We start from the raw sequence: 6000 nt of genomic DNA on the forward strand, positions 1-6000 counted from the left end.
AAAGGCAGCAAAGGATAAAAGTGTCATAGATGAAGCCTCCCAAAATGATGACACCTCCAACATAGTAATCGCTTGCAATAGACCTCCAATGATGATTGCAGCTTCGATTTATGTACTCAAGTCAAAAAATAGCCTAGGTGCAAAAAAAATTTGTCTCAAATTTCAACAATGTCCAAACTGGACACATTTTATATGGAAATGGGGGTTTTTGAATGCTCTCAGCTCAATGGTGATCTTTGTTTGGGCTCAAAGTGCAAGAAAAAAAAAATGGCCCCCCTAGATCCAATAAAATAACCACTGAAAGCTTGGATCTAAAAACTAATATCAAATCTATCGATAATAGAACAAGGGCATGAAGATCTGGAGCTCTGATACCATATTGAAGTTGATAAATGATCAATCCCACAGCTCCCAAGAATCACCTTCATGCAAACACCTATCACAGAAGAGAGAGGCAAAAAGCTACGGAGGCAGGAATTGCCAAATCCATAGATGAGACATTCTTGATGAGCTATAAATAAATTTCTATACTAAAATTGAATGAATTGATATACAAGTACACTAGAAGAGCCTGTATATAAAGGCCTCTAGAATGCTTCTAGAAAGAGCTAGAAAGAGCTAGGAGATAAGCATGACAACTAAGCACACATCGACAAAAAGTGGATTATCCTCCACATAGATGAGAGGATAAGTATGACAAGGTGTATCTCGTGTAGAGATGATGTAGACACCATTAACAAAATTATCAATTTTAAACAAGCTTAACCATTATGAGTAATATAAACTAAAACCACAACAAGATACTCATACACAATAATACTAGATATGTTAACTAGGGAAACCCTTGATTAGAGGGAAAGCCCCAGTGGAGATGGTACCCACAAGATGATGTACTAATATAAATATTCCTTATTAGACGATGGACCCTAATAGGAGTCTATGAATAAATTTAGTACATATGAGTCCCTATTAGGAGAACTTGAATCCTTGTTAGGAGATTCCAACCCTATTAGGAGTTGTGGAAGACAGTTGGACCCACTACCCAAGTAACTTCAATGGCAAGAATGAACCCATTGTCCAAATGATCTTTGTATTATTCCTTATAGAATAATAGAATTGTATTGTATTATTCATTTCTCTTTCTCTGTCCTATCAACTGGACCTCTTCTCTTTCTAATCTTGTAACTAGATCACAAATCTCGCATCCAATAATCCCTTGGATTGCTTACATGCATTCAATGAGCACTCTACTCCTTTTCACACTTTACACTTCAACAATGATCACAATACTTAAATACACACTTACAAATAAGGAAACCATCTTTCCTTTATACCATATCTTCATAATAATTCCTTGAGTCAGCCTTGAGGCTTTCCTAATTAATTATAATAAGATAATTAATTAATTACAATTATAATAGCAGTATCAACTCATAGTCTATACAAAACTTCACATGTGTGATAATAGGGTTTGCACACTCACTGATGTAATCAACTAACTATCTGTTGTCACTGCCTAACTATTCATCTATTCATTACATCTCAAATGTAAGATAGCAAAAAAACATCAAAAAGTACTTTCCCAATACTCTGTCTCTAAATTACTTCCTATAAATTAGGTACACCTTCTATACGTCTTTGACTCAAACTTTGCACACTTGACCTCGTCAACAAAACACTGTGTTGAACATGTTTGTAACTGCACATTACTAGAAAATTAAACAATTATCCATAACATCAAGATCTATGTCTACTACTCAGCCAGTCTTTAAAAAACCATGTTATGTTGACGTCAATGACAAACATAGTCATAAATGTAACATGTCAATACTCTCCAATCCTTAGGATAGTCCCCCAAAGTAGTATCATCAGTATTCATGCTAACAATCTCCCTCTTTGGCATTGATGGCAACATAGATAACAAACATCTAAGTTACAAGAATACCAAATAGTATTTTTCTACTACTACATACTAGCATCATTTGTCCACATGCTGAAAATAATCTCAAACACAACAGATGTATACAGGTGCATACTCCTTCTTCTTAGACATCAATTGTTTGCTTCATGCTAAACAATTCACAGTACATCATATGCATATCTCTACTTTCTTATATGAATCTTTCTAAATCTCATTAAAGAGATATCTCTCCCCCATACTTAGAAGATGGTCTCCCCCATACCTTAGATGTTTTTCATGCATATTCTCCCCCATTGACATCAATTTCAAAGACCTCAATCTCAATGTTACAATATACCAGTTGTGATATACCAATTGCCAATATGTTGCATCAAGTCATCAACCAGCTCGAATGTCCAAAGGCATTGTTCACTTCCAAATACTAAGAGTCCTCAGTGACTTAGATCATCATAGATACTCCCCCATACAAGAAGTATCAACATTCAGTCTAGGCTAACAATAGTGCTTTGTACCACTAGACTGATGCACTCTCTCCATTATCTACTCAAAATTAGGTAGGGGCATAAACCCAAGCATACCTCTCAAGTAATCAAATGTATCTTCAAGAAAAGGCTTCGTAAAGATATCTTCAATCTAATATTTAGTACTCACATACTCCAATCTGATCTCCTTTTCTGTTGCTTTCTCTCTCAGCACATGATACTTAATAGATATATGCTTGGTCTTAGAATACAATACATTATACTTAGACATACTCATTGTACTTGTGTTATCATAGTAAACGATAATAGGCTCTTCAAATACAATTTTGGTATCCTTCAACATTTTCTTTATCCACATAACTTGATTACAATTATTTTCTACTACAACATAATCTACCTCAGAAGTACTCTACAAAATGCAATCTTACTTCTTGCTTAACCAAGAAACCAATCTTCCTCTAAGAAAGAATGCTCCACCACTGGTTCTCTTTTTGTCATCTATATTGCCTACCCAATCCACATTAGTATATGCACATAGAGTGAAATCACTTGATTTGTCATACCAAATTCCATAATTAGATGTCCCTTTCAAATATCTAAAAATTCTCGTTACTACTACAAAAGGATATTCGTTAGGATCATCTTGAAATCTAGCCACAATCCCAACTTCATTTGCTATATCTAGTCTAGTATGAGTCAGATATTGCAAACCCCCAATCATGGATGTGTACTTCTTATGCTCTACTATAGGTGTCTCGTCTTTGTTGGTTAACTTGTGACCAGTTATCATAGGTGCACCAACCGGTTTACAACTTTCTAAACCAAACCTTTTCAAAAAATATTTTAAGTACTTAGCTTGTGAAATGAGAATACCATCATTGTTCTGTACAATTTGCAATCCTAGGAAAAATTAATTTCTCCTATCATGCTCATTTCCAACTCATTCTTCATCTCTTCAGCAAACTTATCACTTGCCTCATCATTACCTCCAAAAATGATGTCATCAACAAATATTAAAATAATCAAAAAACTATTTCCAACTACTTCCAAATACAAGTTATTGTCTCTCATGCCTTTAGCAAATCCAAGCTTTGCCAAATAACTATCCAACCTTGCATAGAAGGTTCTAGGTGCTTGATTCAGACTGTATAAAGCTTTCTTTAATCTGTATACCATGTCTTTATCTCTTGATAAAGAAAACCTTCAGGCTACTTAAAATAATGTAGTTAACATCATATAGCCACTTCAAATAAACACAATGGATAGAATGACACCGAGTATAACCATGATCATTCATAAAACTATCAAATTTAAGATACCATTGCCAAGGTGCTTGCTTCAAGCCATATAAACTTTTCTTCAATTTGCACACTAAGTTCTCATTATCTTTGACCTCAAGTCCCTGTGGTTATACCATATATATATCTTAATCCAAATCACCATGAAGAAAGGTTGTTTTAACATCAAGCTGCTCTAGATGTGAATTTTCAATACCCACAATACTTAAAATAGTATGAATAGAAGTCATTTTAACAACAGGAGAAAATATCTCATCAAAAGCAATGCCCTCTTTCTATGCAAATCTTTTTACCACTAACCTGGCTTTAAATATTTTCTTACCTCCATCCTCTTCTTTCAACCTGTAAACCCATTTATTTTGTAAGGTGCTATTACCTATAGGAAACTTTCTTAAATGCCATGTCTTATTTTTTAACAAGGAGTCCATTTCTTCTTTCATCGCAAACCCCCACTAAATCATTGTATACAATTGCACAACTTCATCATAATATTCAGGTTCGCCAACATCTATTAACAAAATAGAATACAAAGAGAGAGAAAATATTTCTAGAGGTTACTTAGTGTTGTAGATCATCTAACATCCACTGGGGTGTGTGGTATTTGTTGTTGAGGAGCATAAGCAATTATTCAAACATCTTCTTTTGGAGTGACATGCTACACTACATAATCATTTTCTTTCTTCTCATGCAACTGCAATTGATCTTTGTACAACACTTTCTCATTGAATATGACATCCCTACTTCTTACAATTTTACAAGTTTCAAAATCCCAAAGCCTATAACCAAATTTAATAATGTCATATCCAAAAAATACACATTCCTTAAATTTAGTTTCCAATTTGGTTCTATTTTTTAGAATCTATATGTGCAAATACTTCACAACTGAAGGTTTGAGAAAAGAATAACTCACCTTCTTACCAGTTCATGCTTTCTCTAGAATACCACAACCCAAAGGAGTAGAGGGTAATAAAATATATGGTAGCATTGACAACCTCATCCCATATGTTGAAGGCCAACCCAACGTACAACCTCATGTTCCTTGCACGCTCCATTATTGTCATGTTCATGCATTCAACCACTCCATTTTCCTATGGAATCCTTGGAACATTTTTCTGTCTACAAATACCATTAGAGGAATAATAATCTTCAAATTCATTGTTGCAATGTTCACCACCATTATCATATCTAAGACATTTTAATCTTTTACCGGTCTCATTTTCAACCAAGCATTTCCATTTCTTAAAAGGTATAGATGCATCATATTTCTATCTAAGGAAATAAACCCATACTTTTCTAGTTGCATCATCAATAAATGTAACATAATAATGAGAGCCACCAAGGGAAGATACCTAAGTTGGTCCCCAAACATTCGTATGTACACAAAACTCACTCTCTTTTGTTTTTCATACACACAACTTTCACAAAAATCTATATTAACACATTTCAACCTGGTAAAAATTTCTTTGAATGAATAAATTTCATACCTTTCTCACTCATATGCCCAAGTTTGTTGTGTCATAGTGTTCTATCAAAATCTACAACAATGGTTTGTTCTCCTTGCTCAACTACAACAATTGTTTCTTCTCCCTGCTCAACTGTAGAAACTTTTCCTAAACATTCATTTTTCTCTAAAATAATTAAAGTAGAAGGAACAATATGACCTGTACAAAGTTATAAGGTTCCTACTTTCACACATTTTTCTATTACAAGGGAACCTTTTGAAAGCTTCCAATTTTTATCATTAAAAGTAACTGTGCAATCCTCGTCACCTAGTTGCCCTACTAAAATTAAATTCCTACCCAACCTTGAAACATGTCTTACCTCATGTAGTAGCCAATGATTCTCATTCTACAATTTAATCTTAACTTTTCCCTTTCCAACAATTTGATAGGGTTCATTATCCCCCAAACAAACAAGCCCAAAATCCACTTGGACATAATCAATAAAATAACCTCTATGGGGTGTAGCATGAAATGAAGTCCTAGAATCTAAAACCCAAGAATCATCAACACTTCCTAAAGAAAGAAGCAAAGCATCCTCTTCAGATTTGTTAGTTACCATATTTTCCTCCTTGTTCCCCTATGGTTTATCTCCTTCATTTTTCTTTCGATTCCAACAATATTTCTTCTTATGCCCTAGTTTTCCATAGTACCTGCAATCTCTTAGCCCTCTAGATTGAGACCTCTTCCCCTTTGATTTTCCTCTTGATTTCTCATGATTTCTAGAATTACTTCCTCTCTTAGTCATTATGTCTCTGCTTCGTGCATTCAAAGCACATCTTGATGTAGATCTACGTGAG

Source organism: Cupressus sempervirens, chromosome 10 (assembly GCF_028749045.1).
Source record: "Cupressus sempervirens isolate cs-2001-9-10 chromosome 10, ASM2874904v1, whole genome shotgun sequence".
NCBI lineage: Eukaryota > Viridiplantae > Streptophyta > Pinopsida > Cupressales > Cupressaceae > Cupressus > Cupressus sempervirens.